General features: G+C 38.6%; 1 protein-coding gene and 1 non-coding gene across 7 annotated transcripts in view; one reads left to right on the top strand and one right to left on the bottom strand.

The window, feature by feature from the left end:
- Positions 1 to 11,996: 11,996 nt before the first annotated feature.
- On the bottom strand, positions 11,997 to 12,068 carry TRNAE-CUC (transfer RNA glutamic acid (anticodon CUC)). The gene has a single exon. It is a non-coding gene; the product is annotated as a tRNA-Glu (tRNA).
- A 203-nt stretch (positions 12,069 to 12,271) lies between these two features.
- NCOA7 (nuclear receptor coactivator 7) overlaps positions 12,272 to 27,087 on the top strand; it is a 153,592-nt gene continuing 138,776 nt past the window's right edge. For 2 of the 6 annotated variants that reach the window (XM_059941278.1, XM_059941273.1), the window contains exon 1: positions 21,580 to 22,082. The gene's annotated coding sequence lies outside the window, so the exon portion shown is untranslated. Of the gene's footprint in view, positions 12,501 to 12,673; positions 13,256 to 18,095; positions 18,196 to 21,142; positions 21,369 to 21,579; positions 22,083 to 27,087 lie in introns of those variants that run through there. The other 4 variants (XM_059941274.1, XM_059941275.1, XM_059941276.1 and 1 more) reach the window with 4 other exon arrangements.

Here is a 27,087-nt window from a genome sequence, read left to right as displayed (position 1 = left end):
CTATTAATGTTGTTTTGTTCTCTGTGCTAAGCTCCATGCTAAGTGCTTGAAATCTGTTACCTCACTTAAGCCTGGTTAACTCTCCTATAGAGTAGATACTCTTATTATCTTTACATATTAGGAATTAGAGAATAAGAGGTTGATTGTCCAAGGTTATACCTAGCAGTTTGAGCTGTGACTCAGCCCAGGCCTGTCTGATTCTTAAGCCCATACCTTTGACCTCTAGGCTGTGGCTTCTGGCAGTACTTTTGGACTAACTCATTCAGACTAACCAAGAATCTCAACCTGCCTGAGATCACTTTGAGCTAAATACGAGTAAATTAGCGTAAAAATCTCCACCATCTCTCCCTTTTAATATATGAGAGGATAAAAAAAACTCCACTTTATTCTGTAATGCAACGTGAAAGGAAATTATTTTGACAGTTCCCTAGTTTTAACTTTCACCTGTCAAGCAGTTGAGAGTTAATAAAGTTTTAAATTACTTATCTTAATCAGTGAACTTACCCTCTGTTAAATCTACCAAAAATATTCTATAATCTCAGTCAAGGTGGTTGACAAAAGTGAGGCAAAATAGTGACATATTAAGACTAGATAGCTGAGTAAATTGAGTTTGAAAAAAAAATCCTGTCTTCCATTAGATATAAAGGATAAGAGTTTTTTTGAGGGAAAAATGCTGGATTATTCTGAATGTTTATACATTCCAGGTCCATCATGTCATAAAACAACATTCTTCATTTGGCCTGTGAAGACCTGCTCAGTAATCCATTCACTTTAACAAGTCTTGTTATCAGGAAGGGGTTTTTAACTAACCTAAACTCTTCGGCCTGAGTTAAGCATGCTTTCTATAGCAGTTAACAGTTCATATGTGTATAATTTTGCAAAAATCTTATATCCAGAGATATATTTTTATATGCCTCTAAATTCTTAGTCTTCTGAGAACTGAATATTTCTGTTTCCTTGACCTCTGCTGTCATTCTGTTAGTCTGTGGGAATGAAGAGATTTATGCATATGAAATGGAATATGCATGTAATAGAATGCCTTATAAGCTTATTTTTTAAGGGATAGAAAGTGGCAAGTTAACTCTAAAGTTTCGTGCATTAAGCTTGCGTTGTAATAGTTTTATGTTTTCATTGCTGTGAAAACAGTCAAATTTTCTCCTGCGGAAGAAAAACTACTTTGCAAAGAATGGCTGTTATTCATAATGTTTCACTTGTATAAGTAGGGTGATAAATTTTATATTGCTCATAAACTCCTAAAACAACTGAGCATCTTGAGTTAACCCCTTCTTTCCTGATTATAAGCTATTGAACTGAATATTATTTATCATACTGTAAAACTATAAAACTCTGCCTGCTGCCTAGGTCTTTCATTGTTTTTTTTTTTTTTTTTTTTTTAGCCTTTTCCCTTAATTGCAGAGAACCCAAAGACAGCGTTTTTTGTTTGTTTGTTTATTTTGTTTTTTTCCCACCAAAACAACACGACGAGAGCTTCGTGTAGCTCTGTTTGTGTAAATTTTCTCCTGGGCCAGCAATGGCTGGCCTCTTCCCATATCCTAGCCAGTCTGTCCCAGCACAGCTGCTTTAAATAGGCTTCCCTTGGGGCCTGGCAAGATGACGGAGACGTGTTCACAGTCAGGAGGGCAAAACACAGAGGCACACAGGCCATATTTTATTGTCATCATAGCACACTTCTCAGTCACAGTCACCAGCCACTTCCTAAACAGGAACTAAGCCAGTCACTTTTTTGTCTCACAAGCAGCCACTGTTAAATTTATTTTGTTATTTTGACATATTTCTGACAGCAGAAAGATAAGCATAGCATAGTACAAATGGTTGAGTGCTGTAACATCAAAACTCACAGACAGCCTGGTGACATCAGATGAGGGTACAGTCAAGCTCAGTGGGCAAGCATCGCCTATGATGACAAACATCCTTTACTGCTACAATAAGGAGGCTTGATGGGCCATTGTGTCCCCTTTCAAAATTCAGAAAGCCCCCCCAAAAATATCCATGAGTCAACAACTGCTGAGTCATTCAGCAGGCTTAAGGCATATGTTTTACACCAAGAGAACAGACTTAAACACCAAGTACCACCTGACCATGACTATCATGGGAACAGGTCTCAGCAATAAACCCATGAATTATCTGGCCCACGCTGACTACTCTCACAACACAGTCTACCGCTTTGATGTGACTGTCAAACCCCAAGCGTGCCCAACAGCAGGAGCCACAGACAAAACAACACAGGAGCAATAACTCAATGTAAGTGCCTTTAGTCACTTCTCAAGACACCGAGGTCCAGCAGGCAGCTTACTTGCTTTGGGTATCAGGAGCTTGAGACAGAAGGAGAAAAAAAGTTCACCACTGTTTATTTTCAGGATATGACAAGTGAGAGAATTGTAAAAGTTATTTAATTGTTCTTTTTTAATGTACAGATTAGAAGTTTAATTCTGTAGGCATATCCCCTATTGATACAGTAAAGACATATTAGCGAGGAGGTGGTTTGCTAAATGATAGTGCCGCTTCACAGCCCTATCTAGGACACTGCATGTTTAACTTAGCTAAATCAAGTCTATTAAGCAATTTTGTTTAAGATGTGGGAGCTTATTAAAAATTTTGGTACTTATTCAAATCACTTACAAATAACTTGAACTCCATATTTATAATTCTAGTCAATGTCTCTCTATTCTACTCAATATTTATAAGTCATTTTTAAAATCTCAGCTCTTCAGTGGGTATAATAAATAGTATAATGACTAAAAGGACAAGTTCTGAAATCAGACAGATCTGGATACATCTTGAGATGTATTAATTATGTGACTCTGGACAAATTTCTGTATCTGTGTAAGCTTTGTTTTTCTCATCAGTAAAATAGGATTTAAAAAGCAACACCTATCTCACAAGGATTTTTGGAGGATTAAATGAGATAATGTTCATAAGACCTGGCACATGGTATACTATCAATAAATGGTAGTGTAGCTTACTCAAATTTAGTCCATTGAAAATGTCTTAAGGGACTTCCCTGGCAGTCCAGTGGTTAAGACTCCATGCTTCCACGGCAGGGGGTACAGTTTCGATCCCTGGTGGGGGAACTAAGATCCCATGTGCCACGTGGTGTGGCCAAAAAGTTAAAAAAAAAAAAAAACTCTTAAGATCCAAAATAAGTCTCATTCGGTCCCATTCACACAACTTTACTCAAATACATGCCCAGGTAGTCCCCCAATACCCATTCTCTTTAAATTAATAGCACGTACATATTTCTTTTTGAATATATTTAGAGATTCACAGAATTTCAGAGTTGGAAGAACATAACCTAGACCAGTGCTTCATTTAGCAGGTGAAAAAAGCGGAAGCTCAGTCAAGTTCGATGATCTTTCCCCACAGTCATCTCCTAACCCAGGTCTCCTAATTGCCAATACATGGTTCTTTCTGAGACTGTATGACCATAAATGAAACATTTTCTTTCATCCCTTTTATATTTTAGGTGCCAAGGGTTTTTATTTTGTTGTGGATGAGCTAAATAGATCTATTTATTTGTTAAGATAGCACACTTTATGTTTCCTGTCTTCAAAAAGCAATGGCTTTCCGTTTGATCCAAAATAAATACAATGGAGTCATGTTTCTTTAAAAGAAAAATCTTAAATCTAATAAATGCAGCCGAGATTGAAATTATATTACTGTTTTTAAATGATGTCCTTCACTATCAAAAAGCTAATCACACATAGGCGGACAGAGTCGTGCCACTGTCTAGCACTTAGGGCAGAATCTGTCATAAACCCTGACGAAGCTACTGACTCACCAGTGACTAGGCAGGGACTTTGAGCTGCTCCCACCCTCCTTTCTGTGCCTCCCTAATGCTCTTAGAATGAAGACAAAATCCTTAACCTCAAGCCACAAGACCATGCAAGATCTGTCCCCTGCCCACTTCTTAGACCTCACCTATCTCTGCTACCTCTGAATTGCTACCCAGCCATCCCCCTTTTTTCCAGCCCTTTTTTTCCTTGCTCTCTCCTGCTACAAGGCCTTGCGCATGTTCCTTTTACTCACAATGTTCTTTTCTCTCCTTCTTCCCTAGGTAACTCATCTTATTTTTCAGATCTCGAGAGATGGATCACTCCTCTAACATCTCCAACTGGTTCAAAACCATATTGTGGAATCTTGTGAACCACACACTTCTCTTTCACAGAATTTGTCAGTGGCAATTTAAATTTGTGATTATATGATTAATCTGTCTCCACCGCTACACTGAAAGCAAATGGTAGTGACTATGTTTTTGTTTATCATTGTTTCCAGGGCCTCTTTGCCCTGTGTCTGGTACAGAAGAGAAGTTCAAAAAAAAATATGTGTGGATGTTAGTTCAGTGACTGAATACATGAATGCATGACTGACTAAATGAGGAATGAATGAGTAAATGTCATATGCTAGACCTGCATACTTGTTGTATGGAGTTTATCTGAATTGCTTCCCCCCAAATTTAATCTGATAGCACAGTACATATGCAAGTAAAATCAAGCATATGAAATGAGAAGAAAGAAGCTAAAAGAAAAAAAAATCCTCTGTTGCTCCTTATGAATACAGTAAACTCTAAGTTTGACTATATCCAACGTTTCCAAGGTAAGTATGGGTTACTTGGATTAAACGTGTCTGAATGAGACACATGAGACTAGGACGCCACCTTGTGGTTTATTTTCACATTTATCGTTTTCAACCTGCCTGGAACTTTCCTGCTTCAGAAAAAAACACCATTAAAAACTACAGCAATATTGGTAAAGGAGGCAAGAATATAAAATGGAGAAAAGACAGCCTCTTCAATAAGTGGTGCTGGGAAAACTAGACAACTACATGCAAAAGAATGAAATTAGAACACTCCCTAACACCATACACAAAAATAAACTCAAAATGGATTAAAGACCTAAATGTAAGGCAAGACACTATAAAACTCTTAGAGGAAAACATAGGCAGAACACTCTATGACATAAATCACAGCAAGATCCTTTTTGACCCACCTCCTAGAGAAATGGAAATAAAAACAAAAATAAACAAATGGGACTTAATGAAACTTAAAAGCTTTTGCACAGCAAAGGAAACCATAAACAAGATGAAAAGACAACCCTCAGAATGGGAGAAAATATTTGCAAAAGAAGCAACTGACAAAGGATTAATCTCCAAATTATATAAGCAGCTCATGCAGCTCTATATCAAAAAAACAAACAACCCAATCCAAAAATGGGCAGAAGACCTAAATAGATATTTCTCCAAAGAAGATATACAGATGGCCAACAAACATATGAAAGGATGCTCAACATCACTAATCATTGGAGGAATGCAAATCAAAACTACAATGAGGTATCACCTCACACTGGTCAGAATGGCCATCATCAAAAAAACTACAAACAATAAATGCTGGAGAAGGTGTGGAGAAAAGGGAACCCTCTTGCACTGGTGGTGGGAATGTAAATTGATACAGCCACTATGGAGAACAGTATGGAGGTTCCTTAAAAAACTACAAATAGAACTACCATACGACCCAGCAATCCCACTGCTGGGCATATACCCTGAGAAAACCATCATTCAAGAAGAATCATGTACCGCAATGTTCATTGCAGCTCTATTTACAATAGCCAGGACATGGAAGCACCCTAAGTGTCCATTGACAGATGAATGGATAAAGAAGATGTGGCACATATATGCAATGGCATATTACTCAGCCATAAAAAGAAACGAATTTGAGTTATTTGTAGTGAGATGGACGGACCTAGAATCTGTCATACAGAGTGCAGTAAGTCAGAAAGAGAAAAATACCGTATGCTAACACATATATACGGAATCTTTTAAAAAAATGGTTCTGATGAACCTAGGGGCAGGACCGGAATAAAGACGCAGATGTTGAGAATGGACTTGAGGGCACCGGTAGGGGGAAGGGTAAGCTGGGACGAAGTGAAAGGGTGGCATGGACTTATATATACTACCAAATGTAAAATAGATAGCTAGTGGGAAGCAGCCGCATAGCACAGGGAGATCAGCTCGGTGCTTTGTGACCACCTAGAGGGGTGGGATGGGGGGGTGGGATAGGGAGGGTGGGAGGGAGACGCAAGAGGGAGGAGATATGGGGATATATGTATATGTATAGCTGATTCACTTTGTTATAAAGCAGAAACTAACACACCATTGTAAAGCAATTATACTCCAATAAAGATGTTTAAAAAAAAAAAACTACAGCAATAGAGAGGAGTGGAATTTTTGCTCATCTAAATATTGCTTGCATGTCATTATCCCAAAGACTTTATTCAAACATTATCATTCATTCCTTTTTGTTTTTTATTTTAATTAAATATTGAATTGGTAGAGAAAAATGGTATATATGTGTTATAAATAATCAAAGGAGACTTAACACCTGTGTACTCACCACCCAGTTTAGCACTACCAGTACTTTGAAAGAGCTCTGTGTGCTTCTCTTTGAATCCTTTCTCCATCTTCTCTATTAACCAGGCACACCCACTATGTTGCTTTTATTTATAGTTTACCATCCATGTACATATCAATAAGCAATAGTTTTCATTTAGCATTTTAAAACTGCATATGAAATGAGATCATTCTGTATTTGATTTGCTTTTTAAATTAAGTAGTATTTTTCTGGGATTCATCATGTTGATAAGAGGAGCTGTGATCCATTTGTTTTCACCATTCTGTAGTATTTCATTTTACGACTATACCACAATATATTTAGCTCTTCTACTCTTGATGGACATTTAGGTTGCTTCCAGTTTGGGTCTATTATGATGGTGCTACTGTGAACATTCTTGTATATGTCTTCTGGAGCTTACATGCAGGATTTCTCCCAGGGGGTTGAATTGCTGGGCATGAGAACCTCCAACTTTACTAGATAATAACAAATTATTTTTCAAAGTTATTTTATCACACCAATTTACACTCCCACCTTTAGCGTATACAAGTTTCAGTCTATATCCTTACCGGCACTTGATATTGTTAGATTTTTCCATTTTTGCTAATTTATGGGTATAATCGGAATCTCTTTTGTTTTAATTTGCATCTCTTGGTTACACAAGAAGTCAGTCCTCTTTTCAAAGGTTTATTGGTGACCATGTTTCTTCTGAAAAGTGCCAGTTTCAATTTTTTGCCTCATTCTTTCATTTATCCACTCGAGTCATTTGATTTGCTACTATGTGCCAAGTAGTGTCATTGTCTAGAGGATACAGAGATGAATATGATGTAGACCCTGTCCTCATGAAGCTCTTGGCTTACTATCATTATTGCTTTCAGGGATCATACTAATAATCAAGACCAAAAAACAACAATCTTGAGCACCAATTATATGATTATCACTTTGTAAGACAGAAGTACATTTTATGAACTCAAACTTCAAGGAATTTACAAAACCATAGCTTACACAAAACAATAGGAAATTATTAAAAGTACCGTATATTATGTTACATATATTATAAAAATTCAGAGGATGTAATAAGCAGAAAAAAGTAATTGATCAAGTGTGTCCATGGTTTAAATTTAAATTTCTTTTCTTTCATGTAACTAATGTAAAAACATTTTTCTCTATAGCCTTCTCATTAAATGAGGAAAATGGAAAAAAAGAACCATTTTTATTTAAGTCAATAAGATAATAGTGATCAACATGGAGATGTGGCAAAGATTAGTTTTAATTAAATAAAAATTATACTGAAGAAAGAAACACTTTCACAAATCAACATGCTTATCCAATAAATGCAAGTATGTTGTGTTTGCTGTTAAATTTATTTCTTAATTGAAAGTTTTCCCCAACTTTCTGGGGAATTTGGTAACCTCCAATAAGCAGCTACTAGGATTGACTCTCACCAAAATTGTAATGCATAGAGTTCAATTATTCATTTGAAATAGAACCTGAGATATCATATAATTCCTTTTTCCTTCTATGGAACACTCCCCATGAACCACCCTATTTGTAAAGACTGCTCTAAAGAACACTCCATAGTGCCACCAGAAAATTTGTTGTAGCTGGGGAGTCTTAAAGAATACAGGATTTAGGCTGGGCAAATCCAGGCTGGAATCCTGTTTCCCCGACATACTTGTATGACATACTTGTATAACTTATAAATAAGTTATAAACTTTCTAAGTTTTCTAAACTACAAAGCAAGGATAATTGTAAGAATTGATTCTAATATTGTGGATTCAGCATTCAAAACCATAACTTACACAAATTATTAAAAGTACTATATATTATATTATGTATATTATAGAAATTCATAGAAATAATTTAGAAATTCATCTAAAAGAACACAATAAGAGATAGACATTTTTCAGGATGACTCAGTTTAATTCTTTTTCCGCTTTCTGCTCTCAGCAGAAATATAGCGGTGTGATTCATAAAAAATAGTATTATGAGGGGTTAGCTTTCAAGTGAAGTCCTAGCAATCCACTTCTTGGTTTAATTGATTATTTAATTCATTGATTTAGCACCAACCATATGTCAAGCACTGTACTAGATGCTGTTGAAAGTCCTTCCCTTCCTTCCTACCTTAGTTACTCTCAGACATCCTTTATAATTCTAGTATTTGTCAGCCCAATCAAGGTCCACTGTAGTAGCCCAACCCTGGATGAATGATGATTATTTATTTAAATAAAGTAATTTGACAGGTCCAGAAATATATTTTTGGTATACAGCAAATAACCCCTGCTATATTTTGTGCAGGTTAAATAATTTCTATTCCTTTACCCTTAAGGAGTCTCTTCATATGTCGAGTATTTCTGCAGACAGTTCTTCAGCATTTCCCCACTCTTCGAAAGCACAGAAATGGAGCACAATATTCTGGCTCTATGAAGCAGTAATTTCATACTATGTGTAGGTTATATGATATATTTCTGCGTCTAAATGACAATGTCATGTAGAAAAACTGACTAAAAATAACAGTAGAGGGAATTCCCTGGCTGTCCAGTGGTTAGGACTCAGGGCTTTCACTGTGGTGGCCGGGGTTCAATCCCCAGTCAGGGAACTAATATCCCCCAAGCTGTGCAGCGTGGCCAAAAAAAAAAAAAAAAAAATTACATTAAAAAAATAATAAATAAATAAATAAATAGTGGTATATATACATTAAAAAAAGTAGAATAGATAAAACACAAAATTATTCTAACCATAACAAAATAAAACTCCATTAAAAAATAAATCAAACAAGAAAAATATGCTACTACTATTAATGACTACCCTGCAATCTCCAGACTCTTTCTTCTTTGACTTCTTTGACCTTGACTTATCCTGACTCTGCTCCTTCAGACTTTCCTCCTTTGTCCTCCTCTAGCCAGTCAGGCCTGCAAACCTCCGCTCTTCATTTTGCTGTACTCAATCTCTTGGCATGCATTTCCATTCTTGAGGGTTCAGTTCTCAATTCAAAGATGAATCTCCTCAGAATCTATCATCATTAGTCAAAAATGTCAACCCATGTATAGGACAGCTTCACCTGGATGCCCTCTCTTTAGTCCAAACCTAAATGCAACTTGACTTCCTGCTGTGCCTCTCTCTGAATCAACACCCTTTCCAAATTAATAGGCCATAATCAAAACCTTAATCATTTTCCCCTTTGATTCCTACTCAACTGTGATAAACAGTCTTACTGCCCTTTCTTACCTGTGCCTACAAAAGTGACTGGCATGGAGTAAGAATTACAGAAGTGTTTGCTAAATCAGTGAATGAATGAATGAATGAATGAGTGACAATAACTCTGTGAAGCATGCATGGGAGCCAGTAGCATCTCCATTGTACAGAAAAAGATCCAGAGGCTCAGAGAAGCTGAGTCACTTTCCCAAGGTAACTCAGCTGATATTGGCAGACAGGATTATTTCACAGTCTCTGGCTCTTGAACAAGAGTGTTTTCTTTGCCTTCCTAAGACCTCTTTTTCTTCTCCATATTTGCTCTTCTGCAATATCTAGTTATTGATAGGTTTGCTGTCTCTTTCTCACACTAGTCCAGACCCTCAGCACGTGGAGTCATGTTTAAAGCTATGGCCTCCTAGACAGAGTTGCTTACTGTGGTCTGGCTTCCACTGGTCTATTCTGAACCCAACAGCCGTGTCTCACCACCCATCTTTACTTACTCTCCTTCATCTTCTCCTTGACCTTTTTACAATATCCTATTCTCTTCACTGCTACTTCCTTCTTGAATTTCTCTGATCTGGTTATAAACTCTCTTACTGCTCCTTTGCTGTTTTCTTTATAGTTATTCTACTTCTTCCCATTCTCCTACAATATATTCTCACCTTGGTTTATTCCTTGGTCTTCTGTCCTTTTTCTAGATTCTCTTTTTGAGAGAGCTCATATCTTCTCAAACTTCTAAGCTAATAGCTCCAAAATCCCTACCTTCCTAAGTTCCATCCAGTATTTCCAACCACCATTTACCTGTGCTGCCGCAGCTGGGATCCAACCGAACTTAACTTCTGTCCCAAGTCTGTTTCCCCACCTCAACCTCCCTACCACTTTTCGTGCCACTCCAACTTTACTAACCACATAGAACACAACTCACAGTGTCATTACTGATTCTTCCCTATTATTCTTAAGCTTTTCTATCCTGTTAAATACCAAGGCTTCTTGCATTCCCTTTGTAACTCCATAGATTGTCTTAAGGTCCTCCATAATCTGGCTGCACTAACCTGTCTTACCTGGACCTGCACTGTTCCCTAGCACAGGTGCCCTTCTATAGCCAGCCTGGTACAACCAACCTGGATGCCCAGACCTTGGTCATCCTGGATCCCCTAAGATTAAATGCCCATTCCCACTTTCTCAGGCTTTCCAGATCCTGCTAGCCTCTAGGTTATTTTGGGAACCAGTTTTCCAGTCCTATTTTCATTCTCATATCCACTTCTTTCTCCCTTCCCTCATTACATATTTCAATTATTTGAAGTACTTACCACATAGCAAATAGTCAAGGAATGGTGCCTTTGTTTTTGTTAATGGCAATAATAATAACAAATATATTTCTGTCTTAATTCCTCAGTGAAAGACTCCTTAAACACTTCTGCTTTTTCCTACCCCCTGGACCATTAATAAATACTCTTCCTTTTCCTCTTCCAAACCAGTCTCAGCACAGCTAAAAGGAAAGTAAGACAAAGCCACAGGAGCTGTAATTAAGCTCTTAGTTTATTTCTATGCTATTGTGAAATTTCAGGCTTAAAATGAAATGGTCAAAAAAACCCAGTAACTTAAAAGTTAGCAAAGGTTAGAATGATTTTGAAATTTCAGGATTAAAAAAAATGTAATGTGTATATAGCACCATTTTATCTTCTTTTTGACTCCAACATTTCCATATTCTCTTTTGGGGAATTCCCAGAGTCCTTCTTTGCCCTGAATGTAAGAATTCCAAATGATACTTAAGTATTTTTGAAAGACCTATATGATTAACCTACAGGGAATCGACACACTGGATGCAAGAAATTTGCCATATTTGCGTGAAGGTCTTTGAGAAAAGTTAAAATACAACAGGTAAAGTAATTACTACAGTGCGTTAGTAACAGAAAATATAAAGCAGCTACTTGACAATTAACCAACAATATATCTCAGAAAGGATCTTAGATTCATAAAGAAGAACCGGATAAGAACAGCTCCAACATAACGCAATCTACAAAGCACATAATCTGAATATATGAAACTTGACTCTCAGCATGATGCAAAATAGGTATAATCCCTCCTAAAATTATTTTCCTCCTCTTATTAGTCAAACGAAACTCCAGATTAACAAAGGCTCAATAAATTAATGCTTGTATACACATCCAAATTATTTTCAAAGGTGGAAAATGCAAATTCATAAGTGACTTAGTTGTATTTAGAGTACTTTAGAATCAGGGATCATTTTGTTGTTTATTTGATTGCAAATATCTGTAAAAAGGTATGGCGTATTTTAAATCTTAGGTTCAATAATATTTAAAGCTAATTGAATTTTTATAATAGAAAAAAATCGGTAACAACCATCCTAACTCATTTGCAAGCAAGAAAATTAGTTTCCCTGACCGGGAATCGAACCCGGGCCGCGGCGGTGAGAGCGCCGAATCCTAACCACTAGACCACCAGGGAACTTAGTGGCTTTTTTCTCTCAGTTTATTTGTGTCTTTAGAAATCGCCACGTAAACCTGGCCAATAGAAAAAAAGATTGTTGCCTCTAAGCCCCGCCCACTTCGTTCCTGTTTTGGGTTTCTGTAGGTTTGCAATGTTTCAAGATAAAAAGTTGAGGAAAAAAGAAATAGATATTTCTAGGAAATAAAAAATAAAATTAAAATAGCATAGACAATTTCTAGGAGGATAAGGGAGAAACTGTTGACACTGGTTAACTCTAGGAAGAAGAAATGAAGAATTTCTTCACTTGCCTAAACCCGGCAAACGCTCTGCGCTCTCAGGCGATCTCCGCGGCGGCTCCTAAGGGGAAAGGCTGGATCCTCCAAATCGAATCCTCTTCCGACTGCCGTGCTGGAAAAGACGTCCTGGGATTTCATCCTAATTATGTAACATGTAAATATCTATACCTAGACAATGTTAAAGTACTGTCCAGAACCTTGCAATTTGCTTTATCATTTTCTCAATCATGTAGCTGCTCTTTCTAAATCTAACCTCTTTCTCTGTGTATGTCTTTCTGTCTTTCCCTCTCACGCAGATGTTAAATCCCACTAAACATTTTACTAAATCTAACGGTAAGATTGCCACGGGCGGAGAGCGTTTCCCGGTGTAGAGCTTGGCACAGAGCAGATGCTCTGTAAGTGTGGGTGAAGAAGGGACTCGTGGCCTTTAGGACGCGACTACTTAATTTACTTATTTGAGAGTCAGATTAACGAAGCGGGGAGGGCTGTGGGTAATTTGCTTAGTGAAGAACCAGGGCATCTGCACCCGGATCGGAGTAAAACGTTAAAATGCACTGTTTCCATTATCCTCCTGTTTTTCAAACTGTTATTATCTGGGCAAGTGCTTCCTTTCTCCGCATTATGTATGAGAAACGGCCAGGAAATGATGCAATTACCAAAGGAGTCAAGAAACCTTCCAGCCCAGCCTCAGTTCGGAAGCCCTCATGAAATACGAGCAGAAGACAATAGGATGTAACTCAGCTTTGAAAGCGCCAACCGCTACAGTTGGACAAATGTAACCCTAGAGACCCCGCTCCGCTGCAAGATGGAAGGAGGCTTAAGTAAAGCAGCTATAAATTTGTAATGAACTTGCGCACAACCTCCGGCGCCATTGTGAATTACAGCCTTCGTCCATCACCTAGAATTTAGGTGAGCCTGAGCTAGAATTTTTTTTCTTGTTTTCAGCAACTCAGAAATGGAGTTTAGATTACTGATAAAACTTATCTAAAATTATTTAATAATATGCAAACAGGAAGATTAAAATGACTTATTAAGACTAATAAGTAAAGACGGAAACATCACCAGAAGAAATTGCTAAACAATTACTATATTTTAGATGGGACCCACACCCCTTTCCTATATCAAGGAATTTTTAGGAAATCGAGTGCAGTAGGTGGAGCTTCTACCTCTCAACTGGGGGTTTTCAGAGCTTAGCATGAAAGAGCATCTGGTTTTGAATTAAAAGATAAAGTAGATATTACTTTTAGAATAATTTAAATTTGTTTTAATAGGTTTAGTCACAGACTTGTACAAGAGGTACGAAAGGGAACAGCGAGAACCATCACTCTTTTATCACTCTTCATTTCTTCTTCCCAGAGTTGACCAGTTTCTTCTGTATCCTCCTAGAAATTGTCTATGCTATTTTAAATTTTATTTTATTTTTTTATTTCCTAGAAATATCTATTTCCTTTTTTCCCAACTTTTTATCTTGAAACATTCCAAACCTACAGAAAACTCCAAGTATAGAACAATGAACACACATACACCCTTCATCTAGACCTGTGCTAATTTAGTAGTACCAGCATCCACCGTGTGACTTTTGTGCACTGAAATGTGGCTAGTAAGAGTTTAGGTGTTCTATAAGTGTTGCATGCATACTGGATTTTTAAGCCTTAGTATGGAAAAAAAAGAATGTAAAATATCTCATTAATAATTTTTACATTGAGTAAATTTTAAATGCTAATTGAATATGAGTTAAAATATTAAAATTAATTTCACTTTCTTTTTTTGTTTTTAACCTAGCTACTAGAATATTTAAAATTATTGATATATATATATATATATATATGGCTTGCATTATATTTCTATTTTATAGTACTAAACTAGATTCACCAGTTGTCAATATTTTGCCATATTTGCTTTCTCTTGATCTTTTTTCTGAACCATTTGAGGTTAGCTGCAGACACCATGATACTTTACTTCGAAAAACTATACCATATATTTCCTAAGAACAAGCAATACAATTATCACACTTAGGAAATTTAAATTTAGTACAGTATTATTTATGATACAGTTCATAGTCAAATTTTTCAATTGTCCTAACACCTTTTATACTTTTTCAGTTTTATCCAGGATCCATTCAAGGATTATACATTGCATTTAATTGCCAAGTTTCTGTAGTCTCCTTCCTTTAATCTGAAACAATTACCCAATTTTTTTTTTTTTACAGCATTGAATAGTGGAGGACATTTACTTCAGAAAGTCCTGCAATTTAGACAAATATTTCTTTTGTCAGGAAAACTACCTTAAGTGATATGTCCTTCTCAGTGCATTATATCATAATTCGAATAATGCTGATGTATTGTGTTATCTCTAATGGTAAATGTGGTAGGCAGAATAATGGCTCCCACAGAGATTGTACCTGTCCTAATCTCCAGAATATATAAATATTACTTCACGTGGCAGTAGGAATTTTGCAGATGTGTTTAAATTAAGGATTTTGAGAGAGAGATTATCCTGGATTATCTGGGTGGGCCAGAAATCATCACACGGGTCCTTTTCAGTCAAGGAGGGAGACTGGAGAGTTGGAGTCCCAGTGATGTGATCCCAGGAAGACTCTACCAGCCTTTAACTGGCTTTGAAGATGGAGGAAGGGGACCATGAGCTAAGGAATGCAAGGGGCCTCTAGAAACTGAAAAAGGCAAGGAAAATGTTCTCTTCAGCGCCTCCAGAAAGAAAGCAGCTCTGCCAACACCTAGATTCTGACCCATGTCAGAATTCTGGACTACAGAACCGTAAGATAATAAATTTGTGCTGTTGTAAGCCACTAAGTTTGTGGTGATTTTTTTACAGCACCAATAGGAAACAAACACAGTAAGTCTGATCGTTTGGTGAAGGTGTCTGCCATATTCCTCCATTGCAAAGTTACCCTTTACACTTGTAATTAACAAATATCAAAAAAAAAAAAAAAAAAAAAAGGCAAATATCACCCATGGAAGTAATACTTTGAAAATGTATGAATTTTCTGTTCCTCCACAAAGTTTCATCCAATGGTTTTAGCATCCACCGATGATGCTTGCCTGAATCAATTACTACTATGTTGACTGCAAAACGGTGTTATTTTATCATTCACATGTAAAGAACTTTCCTTTCTGTCCTCCCTCTTTTTATTCTTTATTTAATTTTAAAATATCAGTTTGGACTCATATTCTTTTTTTATTTTTGTGGTTTTAGTCAATGTGTTATAATCTACTGCTGTCATTATTAATACTTAAATTGTTCCAAATATGGCCAGAAGGAGTCCCTTTAAGCTGGCTCCTGTATTCTTTTGACATGTCCCTATAAATTTTTGAGCATTTCTTTACTTTCTAGCATAAGATGGTGCAGGCACACCCTCTACTTTATAAACTGATTTATGGAGAATTAACATCTTTATGCATGTATCTTTTCTCTTTTAATTTCCTTGTGTAAAATTTTACATGAGAAGGGGCATTACTCTACATACTCTTCTGTAACCTTTTTTTAAATTAATTTCTTTTGAAGCATGTCCATTCTTTACATAAAGAGTTTTTTCATTATTTCTGATAACTGCATGATATTCCACTGTATAGAGATTTTATTAAAGTAGTTTTATATCATTGGTCATTTAGATTATTTTCAATTTTTTGCTGTTACCAAAGTACAACAAATAACCTTGGTGCCACATAATTGGCATTTAGTTTTTATTAACTGACCCACAAATGACTTACCTTATGGACTGCCAATTTCTGACTTGAAAATGTTATATATTGGAAGAAAAATCATGGCATCCAATTCAAATTCAGTTCTAGTTATAATTTATGGGCAATTTAATTTTTCAATTTGATTTCAACCTCACTCAGCTATTCTTCTTCTGTTCATTAATTTGTTCATTTGCTGAACAAATATTTATTGACTGTCTATTATATGTAAGTCACTATGTTAGGCACAGGATGCCTGATCTTGAAGTTTAGTCTGGCAGGGTTCAAGTAAACAAGCAATTACAGTTAGTAGAGTAGTGGATAGTAAAAGAAACGTTTGACTATACTTCAATTTAATAAGTTCATTTAATACATTAAAAACATGTTAGTTATCGCACATACTTTGCTGATAGGAATGTAAAGTGTACAGCCACTCTGGAAGATAGTTTGGCAGTTTCTTATAAAACTAATTATGCACCCATCAATTGTACCCTTAGGCATTTATACCAGAAAAATGAAAATTTATGTTCACATAAAATCTGCACATGAATGTTTATAGTAGCTTTATTCATAATAGCCTAAAACTGGAAACAATGGAAACATCCTTTAGTGGGTGAATGGTTAAACTGTGGTACACCCATACCATGGAATATTTATCAAAAAAAAGAACAAACTATTGATACATATAACAACTTGGATAGATCCCAAGGGAATTATGCTGAATTAAAAAAAAAAGCCAATCCAAAAGGTTATACACTGTATGATTCCATTTATTTAGAATTTTTTAAATGATAGAGATGAGAACATATTAGTGATTGACAGGAATTAGATGGGGTGGGGAGGAGGATGGAGGTGACTGTAAAAGGGTAGGTGTGGTACCTTTGTAGGTGTGGTACCTTTGTAGGAGTGATACAGCAGTCCTGTAGCTCGGGGGTCCCCAACCCCCCTGCTAGGAACCGGGCCGCACAGCAGGAGGTGAGCTGCAGGCAGTGGAGCTTCATCTGCCGCTCCCCATTGCCCCGCATCGCTCACATTACCACTGAACCATCCCCTCCCCCACTCCCACCCGGTCCGTGGAAAAATTGCCTTCCATGAAACCGGTCCCTGCTGCCAAAAAGGTTGGGGACCGCTGCTGTAGCTTATTGTGGTGGTGGTAGAAGAATCTATACCGATGATAAAAAATTGCACAGAAATCACACACACACACACACACACACACACAGGCAAGAACATGTGTAAAGCTAGTGAAATCTCAATGAGCTCTAAAGATCATACCAATGTCATTTTCTGGTTTTGATATTTACTGTAGTTATGCAAGATGTTATCTTTGGGGGATAACTGGGGGGAAAACCTGGGACTTCCCTGTACATTTTTGCAACTTCTGGTGAATCTCTATTTCCTTCGAAAAACTCCCCTTTCAGCTTATTGCACTGTAATTTTCTTTCACTCAAATTAAGTCCAATAAACAATCACCACTTAACATCACTTTGAGTTTAGGGATTCATTTCAAAATTTTAAATTATATCTTAGCACTGTATCTTAGCACTAGATTATTTAAATAAGTTTTTCAGAAATTATTAAAAAAAAAAAGAATTCTCAAGCTATAGAATAGATTATTTTTAGCAGAAATAAGGCAGCAGAAACTGTCCAAGGGTAGATACTTTTTAATTAACTGTGAATAAAAGAAAAGGACAAATTTTGGGGGGGCTTATTCCAAATAAGCAGCCATAAGTTCTACCTACTAACAGGCACCCAGACAGCAATCCGTTCCTATATATGTCAGTATTTCTTTCTCAATACACTCTGGCAGGCTCTTTCTCTTTTCAAATGACAAGGAGATTTCTACCTCCTCTTTAGACAAGATTTCTCCCTCTTCTTCATAACAAGCCGAGAGAAGCACTGAACCTAGGCCTATCCACAAAAGAACCTATTTACATTCTTCTCAAAACTCAAGATGGTATCTAAGATGTTCTGGACCAATGACCCCAGTTGTGAAAATGAGCTACTGCCTTCAACACTATTAAACAGTGAACTCTATTCTGCCTCTTTAGGTGCAAGATGGCTCCCCACAGACCTCCAAGATGTCATCAGTGTTTCCCTCCCATGGAACTCCTGCGTCTCAACTCGCCTACGTCAGGTGTGTGCAAGGAGGTGTGTTTCTCTTTGTGCTAGGAAAAGCAGGATGGGTTTAACCACTAGAGAATGAACTTTCTTGGTGCTGGTAGATTAAACTCACCAACCAGTATAAAAATCTCCTCTTCAACATCTTTACAGAGAAAACTCCCAAAGCAGTTTCAATTCTTTCTGTAGTTGTGAGCTCATTACTTACCAGGGAGCTTTCATTTTGACAAGGTGTTGCAGCAGTATTTGCCAGTGTTTCTGGAACTCCAGTTTCATGAGAGGTTACCAGTGCTGTGGTTAGAAACAGACATACTAGCCATACTTCATTACAAAACTATTCTTGGATAGATATGTAAGAAAAATACAGAACACATTTACAATAATGGTTGCTGTTGTTTGGTGATGTTCCCAAAGATGCGGAATTCCTACCCACCTCCTCCAGGAAGTCCCTTGGGTGAACACCTGATGCCTGAACTCAGGGATCCAGTTGTCTCCCACTATCCAATTCCTGCCCTGAGGAGCAAAAAAAAGGAGGGCAAGTGACTCTCTTTTTTTCCTTTAAGAGCTGAAGGCCTTTCTGCTTCTCTCCGTCTACCCTCAAAGTCTCATCATACAGGGTTCTTTACCCCAGAAAAAGTGAGATGACAATTCTGCCTAAATTGCCCTAAAATGGCCTCTACCCTTCAACAGAAATAGAAAGATCAGTTTTCATTTTTAATAGAGGCCCTCATATCCATAAAATCATTGTAGCATTATAATTTTTCATCAACTCAGCATTTACCAGGTACTTTCTATTAGCTAAGTACAGTGAGGGGTGCTAAGGATACAATTTTTTAAAAAGAAAACCTGTATTATAATAATGTATATTGCTATAAAAATACCTAACTTTTCTTGAAGGTCACGTTCTAGACTTTAGCCTAAGCATCATTCACAGATTATCTCATTTAATCCCTATGTCCACCCTGAAATTTGGTACTATTATCATCCCCCTTTTACAGATACAGAGGTTAAGTAATTTACCCAAGGTCAGCATGTGATGGAGCCGCAGTCTGAAGCCAGAGCCTGAACTCTTAGAGATTACCCTGTTCTTAAGAAGTACACTTTCTAATGAGGTTTGATCTGTAGTGTACTAAGATTTCCCAAATAACTTTATATACTATATCTTATTCTCCCAATTAAAATTTCACCTTCTAGTTAGAGCAGTGCTATCCAGAAGAATTTCTTGCAATAACGGAAATGTTCTATTCCGTGCTGTCCAATAAGTAGTCTCTAGCCACGTGTGGCTCTTTAGCACTTGAAATGTGGCTAGTGAAATGAAAAACTACATTTTAAATTTAGTTTAAATTTAAATGGCCACATGTGGCTAGAGGGTACTGTATTGGACAGCACAGATCTAGAGGATAAGGAAATGGTTTTATTTCTTTGGATTTCTCTATACAGACAAGGCTTAGGCAAATCAATAAATGCTGAGTTAATGAAAAAGAATAAATGAACAATCAGTAAGGGGGAATTTTCTCCCTCTTTAAACTGTAGAGCAGAAACCTTTATTCTACTGTGACTTTCATTGTAATAAAATGTTATAATAAGCATATGATAACAGCCTGCAGTCCTAGAGCAGTTCATGAAGACGGTAAAGAGGATCCTTAAATTATAAGCAATGTTTTTGAAAGGCTGACAAACCATTTATAATTGATGGTTACTACTTTTAAAACACATAGTTATATCTTTGCCTAATAAAAAAAGATCACTGCTTAATTATTTTCTTGACAAAATCTGGGGTCCATAGAGAGAAAAACAAAAGGGAACTCTTGGTGGTGAAAGGATGGAAACAGTCAAGAATTGCAGCTCAACGGATATTTCATGCAGAAACTACAGTCTAAAGCAGACCTCTTTACAAATGTGAGACTCAGCAACTGCCAAATTCTCTTTAAGTGACTTTGTTTTGTCACTTATTCATCACATATATACATATAGATTCCTATAGTCAATTCGTTCTGAATATGGGGCTAGATATGATGAATAATAATAGGTACTTTTGAAAATAAACTGGGGCTCTAGATCAAATCAGAGTCTCTGGAAGTAACCAAGTCATGTGCCCTGTGTTTCCTGATCCATACACAATGCAGCTCCTACCCTGCTCCCCACTGGATGTCCACTTTACTTAGAAGAACTCATCTCAAGAAGTCTTAGCAATTTTATCACAGTTTGTACTGCTATGGAACATGTCTCTTCTTTGCCTGTTCTTAAAAAATTCATCTTAGATTTCAAAATCATCAAAGAAGTGTGAGAGCAGCTCACTTTCTCTGGTGATCCCAAGCCATGCTCTTCTGATTCAATGAAATCAGCTCTTTACACCTTAGAAGCCTAATTTTCCCTTGGAAATAATTTGCAGATAGCATAATGAATGCCTAAAGAAAAAAGAGTAAAATACCCAGTTCTTCACATTCAAACCAAAAAGATGTAAACCTGAGGTCCAATTTTATACATGCTCAGTATATCATGGGCGATTATTCCATATTTTGCAAGATAATATAGCATGACCACTTGCAACTGAAATCCCAAAGCCATCACTGTTAAATGCTTCGCTCAGTCTTCCACGAGAGGCTGTTACAGCTTAAGCAGCATCAACAAGTCAGAGGAGGCCGCTATCTAGTGTGCCTGTGTCTGGCCTCTGACACACCAATGTTATCGCACCAGCTGCAGGCTCCACCATGAAGTTTTTTTCTGTGCGTAAGGGTAAAACCTCACGGCCAAATCCTCCTAGTCATCTTGCAGTGCTGGTCACGGGACCGTAGGAGGAACAGCTCCCAGATGGGGATGGGAAGTTAACAGGCACTGCCCAGCAGCTGATGCAAATCTTCCCGACCCAGGCTCTCTCGGGTCTTTGCCAAGAGTCGTCCTGGAGGGCTCAATTGCTACGTCCCTATTGCTGTAATGATAGCAACTTGGCAGCATCCGGGATGCTGTGCCTAGGATGGGAGCGGGAAGGGGGAGGAGATGGTGGGCCCCTTTGAGAAACACAACGCCGGAAAGGACAGAAGGATGAATTTATTGTGACCAGTGGTCTCCGAACTGGAAGGAAACTCAAGGCTTTAAAGCTCGGGGAGACACTCTTTTAACTCCAGCTCTGCTCTCAGAGCCTTATTCCCACGAACAGTGGTGGCCACAGCGAGCCAGCTGTAGGAGATGCAGCCCGGGGAGAGGTAAGAAGACCCTCCCAGGCTTAGCCGCCGGGCGTCCGGCCGCCGGAGTCGCAACGAGCTCGCTCCCCGGAGGCGTCACAAAGGGCTGAGGCCTGCGGAGGCCTCGCGCGCAGCTCTCCGGGGCGGAGCCGCCGGGCTCGGGCTGGGGCTGCGCCGGGGCAGCGGAGGCTGCAGCCGCCAGGGGGTGGCGCGGCTGCCCAGACCGCAGGCTCGGAGGTCGCCGGGGCAGGGAGGATGCCGCAGCTGCAGCCCGAGCGGCCGAGCGGAGCCTCCGAGCTCCCCGGCCCCCGCCGCAGCGGAGGGGCGCAGAGCGTGGCGCGGGCCGGGCGGAGCTAGAGGTGGGCGTCTGCCCCGCGTCGCGCCACCCGCAGCTCCCCGCCTCCGACCGGGCCCGGCAGCCTGTCGTGGCCGATGTCCTGACCGCGGGTGCATCTGCAGGGTTGGCTAGGCACCGCGCCTGGGGAAAGGCCTGAGGAGTCCCGGCGGCGACCGCGTCCAGTAGCACCGGACGCCGGTCCCCCGGGGCGCGCTCCTGGGCGCTCCTCCCTCCTGCCCCAGCACCGCGTCACCGCAAGGTCCTCCCCCGACCCCTCCTCCCACCCACCCTGGAGGATGCGCTCCCAGGCGCCGAGCGGCAGAGGCCACCGCTCCCAGAAATGCGTGCGCCGGCTGCCTTTCTCCCGGACCCGAAGAGCTGGCGCCCCCGCCCTGTAGGTAAGTAGGTGAGGCGGGGACTAGCCCTCGCAGCCGCCCGCTGCTGATGCTGCCGCTGGGTAGGGACGGGGGGCCGGGGCCAGGACCCGCCAAACTTGCCTCCCGCTGGAGCTCGGTGCAGCCCTCGGAGGTGTCCTAATGGCGTTGGGCGCAGCCCCCTGTTAACCTGACAGCCTCTTCTTGAGCCCGGGAGGCCCAGCTGTGGCGAAGGAGAGCTTGACCCTTCCCCGCCCACACCCAGGGCCCGGTGGGGTGCGCTCTTCGGGCAGGGGCGGGGAGGATGGGTTGCTGTGTGGATTCCTGGGGGGTGAAGGGGGAAATACCGTTGAATTTTCAGCAGCTCAGGTGGAAATATGTCACCGTATTTTTTCGGCTTGATGAACAGATGCGTTCTTCCTGTTTTCTCTCAATATGTAGCCACGCACAGCGTTATTTCAGCAGCATAGAGAAGTCGCTGTGGATTTTTGTGTATTTCAGAGTTGGCTGGCTGATATATAAAATTGATGTCTCCAACCCTTACAGTCAACATTTTAGGGCCAGTTAGAGAAGGCTCCTCTAGGAGTCAAATATTCAAGAGATAGATGAGGCTGAGGAATTCTCGGGCTGCCTACTTGGGAGCCTTCGGCTTTCGTGAAGAGCGTGGCAAGTTTGATACAGGTGTAGGGAGTTGAGAATCTGCTGGAAGGATGCACGGAGTCGGCCAGCAGAGGCAGCCTTGGGCGCAGCCTAGCTTTCAACTAGATGTTAATAAGGTCTGTATTTCTGAGAAGCTGGTTATAAATTCTTTCTCCTCTCCCAAGTGTAAAGTTCATACATCAGAGCTTTTGGCAAGATTATCTCTTCACAGGCCATCATTTTTAAATTTCGTATTAAGCAATAAGGTTTAGAGTTTTGGAAAGTGGATCATTGTAAGCGCCAATTTTATTAACGTATTAAGGTTTAGAGCTTTGGAAAATGAACCGGTGTAAACTCCAGGAGGACAGAGTCTTCGTCTTGTTCAGTCCTGTAATCCCCTAGTCTGATGAATAGTGGGCGCTCATTAGTTATTTGTTGAATGAACTGTGTTTCAAGCTTCATCTAAAGACAGTTTAGGATTAAAATGTGTTGGTCCTGTGGCCGTTGAAGTTTAACTGGATTTTAAAAATTACTTCTTTGTATAAATAGTCAAATTCGGTTATCCCAGCATTTAAGTTGAATTTTGACATTTTTAGGACCATATGTTTTCCTTCTTTAATGTGTTATTAAATAAGGTAATTCTCCCCAACTCTTAATATAAGTTAATTTCATTTCTAAGCTTGCAATTTTTTTTTCTAATTGGTAATCAAACTTATTTTAATTAAACTCTAAAACACAATTAAAAAGTACAATTCATGTTTAAAGGAAATTCTAGGTTACTCCAGAGGTAACAATGATTTGGTTAATAAGTGACATATTAACTCGTTTTAGAGTTGAGTTGTTGTGGCTGACCTAATTATAATGTATTTATTACAGGTAAAAGTGGAAATAAAGCATTTAGAAGTGTCTGTGATTCCTAAATGATTCAAAATACATGGTATAGATACACATTTTCAACTGCATGGTTTTCCTCAGTATATAAACATATCGGTTTTCAAGTTTGACACCCAGGGTGGTTGTGACATTGCAGGTTTGGAAGGTTTGGTGCCTCTCTGCTTTTAAATCTTATGTTATCTTGAAATAATCAAGGATAACTGCATCACATTTCACTTGCTTTATTTTTGCACTGTGATACAATATTTCCTGTTTTGTTTTTATTTTCCTGTTACGTAAGTTTTCTGAGTCAGTATTAACCTTTTCTCAGTCACTTTGTTTAACTCCCAGAATTATCTGGGAGTGGTCCAGTCACTTATTTTCTTTCTTTCTCTTTTGTCATTTTAATACCTCTTCACCATCCTTACTACATATTACCCAAAAGACTTATTTTCACAAAACTATGTTAAGCCCTAGTTTATTACTATTGCTTCTCCAGCCTACTTGGGCTCTTCCTAGCTGGTGAGGAAATAACACTTTTATGTAAAAGGTAGTGAGATTGGGGGAACCAGCAGTGGGAGGGAGCTTATGAAAAATATGTTATGATTTATTCAAACAGAGCAAAAATTCTCCCATGAAATAAAGATAATTACATTTTACACATCTTATATTTGTAGTCAAGGATATTGAGCAGTTAATTTATATTGTTCTTCCTTGCTCACTTTAAACTTCTCAAAAGAGCCCTCCCCTACGGTTACAGTAAACTCTCTTTACTTTGTTGCAGATAATAAACACTTATTTGTTCATTTGACAAAGAGAAGTTGAGCGCTTGACTGTGCTAGCACTCTTGACCTTGAAATCAGTTCCTAATGTCAGAATGGAAGAGGCATTTTTCTGTGTGTGTCCTGCATCCAAATGCACAGCGCCCCTGCAATTGAATGACTCACTACCTGGGTCCTGACAAGTGAGCCCCCCAGTACCCTGACTCCACATGCACCACTGGAATGAAATCCTAAGACCTAGATTTACTCTATCTTACTTTTCTATATCTTTCCTAAGGTTTTATTACCAAACCCCCTATCCCTTCCTCGCTAAATGTCCCTTACTGTCCCTTTTTTATCCCACCGTTTTTTGTCCCAGCCCATGATTTTTGTTGTTGTTGTTTACATCCAGTAAGATCCACTCAATTTCACATATGTTAGAACCAAAATTGTTATGGTTGCAGAAAAAGTATAGAAAAGAAAATTTGTATAACCTTGAATTTCAAATACAGGGAACTAGTGGATGAAGAATAATTGTTGTATACTAATCTCCCTTTAAAAATGGTAAAGAATGCCAGAGACAATGAATTGTCTGCTCATAAATTTGACCAGAAGCTTAATTGAAAGAATGTTTATAGAGAGTTGGCTGAACAAAGGCCATAATGTCCACCCATGCCCCTCCAATTCTAGGTGTTATGCCAGGAGTCTAGCCAGATCTTCAGAAACTGTATACTTTGGTTACCTTGTTTTGCATCCTTTGCACCCCTCCCCCCAAACTGTGCTCACACTGAAGCATTCTATTAATAAAGACAGTCACAAGAAACCTACTGTTATGTTACTTAAGAGATGTGGTTATTAAGATAATAGTTCCTTCTACAGCTCCTGCTTGAAGACTCTTGCAAGAAATTCCATTCAACTCTAAATGCCAAAGAAAAGCTTTACTTCCCCTGAACAGTTATGGAGCGTCCATTTTTCATCATGCAAAAATAGAATTAGATAGTCGATTATATTTCCCTTTCTGATTTGGCAACTAGGAAACACAGAGTCAAATTTACAACTTAATTTTAATAACCCTGTAAAAACCTATGGCCTATTATTGATGTTCTAACTTTCCCTTTGGTTTTGAATTTCTGTTCTACCTTGTTTTGTTTTTTTTTTTCTTCTGATATTTTTAATCTAAGTATATTTTCCCATTTTATTGAATTTATTAAGCTGACTCACATCTTTTGTAGAACAAGGAAAAATATAAAACATGAAACCAATAAATGGAAACATGTGCAGAATTGATCTATGGATACAGTATGTTTTGATTAACAAGTTTAATAGGTTCCATTAAATATGCTTTGAACAAGTATTGCAAGTTTAGTATATTTACGCTTATATAGAAAACAATGGAAATGTTTTGGAAAACAATGTTACATAGTTTTGCAAAACTAAGATCCACTTTTTTTTAACTATTAAATTTATGTCTACTATTGACTAATTTAAGATTGGTAAAACCATTCAGTTTAAGTCAGTTCTGGATTGACCAGGAGATTCATTCTATTTAATTAAAAAAAAAAAAGTCATTTTTAGCCAAAAGGCTAGCCTAAATTAGCTTAACACTCACCACACTGGACCTCACATCTGACCTCTTTCACATCAGTAATTTATTGGATTCATCTTTGTTTTAATAAATCATAGAGATTCTTCCTAGAGTCTCTTTTATTCACCATAAAATTTAAAAGATTGAGCTCCCTGAGTTAATTGATCAGACTTTCTTCATTCTGGTATTTTGACAACTACCTGTTAAGTTGGTTGAATTTAACCACGTAAATAGTTATTTACATCTGTATGGTGTCAACTTCATTTTCATACATTTATCACCCCGGTCCACACAGAGAGACTGGCCCTTCTCAAGGGATAGTGATCGGTGCAGTCCAGGAGCTTTTGAGGTAAAAATAATCTGAATTCAAAAGTGCAACTTGAAACATTGAGGAGGGGATTTGGAGAGAGATGTGGGCAAAGTTTTACACAGAGGCATATCATTCCGGTAATGATTCTTTTTAAATCTTTTTAAAGATTTAAAAGTCTTTTTAAAAAAAAGTTTTATTTTTGTAGTAGGCAATACCTACATGTGATTCAAAAGGTACAAATGGGTAAACATTGAAAGGATTCCCTCTCATCCTCTTTCCTAGTTACATGCTTCCCCTGTCCACTGGCAACCGGAGTTATCAGTTAATTGAGAATCCTCCAGTGACATTTTGTGCACTTACAAGCAAATGTGAACATTCAGCCTGCTCCTTTGATCACCTAATCATTTCTCTAATTGCCTTCTCTCCATTCCCACTGTTCTTTATGGCTCCTCAGATGCTTTGGACTGTTGCCTGCACTTTACTTTCCCCTACATTTCAGCCAGTCTTCCTTCTAAACTTCCCTTTTCAACCTTCTAAAGGATTCCCATCCTGCGCAGGAAGGAGTCCTCCATGAATCTTTCTTAGCCTGGTCTCCTGGGCCCTGAGGAATTCATCTCTTGTCCCCTGCCCCTCCCTGTCATGCATTTGACTCACAGTTGTTCTTAACTTACCTCCCCATCCCCAATCGCGGACCCTTTAAAAAGATCTGATGAAAGTTCATGGTCTCATCACACACTAAACACACCATTTTGCCTACATGTCCTTGTTTATGGACCCCAAGTTCAGAATCTCTATGTTGGTACCATAAAACTGTTTGTCACTTCCTGCACGTGCGCTGCATATGATTTTTCTTCTCCACGC

Source organism: Balaenoptera ricei, chromosome 12 (assembly GCF_028023285.1).
Source record: "Balaenoptera ricei isolate mBalRic1 chromosome 12, mBalRic1.hap2, whole genome shotgun sequence".
In the NCBI taxonomy this organism is placed as follows: domain Eukaryota; kingdom Metazoa; phylum Chordata; class Mammalia; order Artiodactyla; family Balaenopteridae; genus Balaenoptera; species Balaenoptera ricei.
The sequence above is the reverse complement of the archived record's forward strand: the minus strand, read 5'-3'. Positions and strand labels throughout refer to the sequence as shown.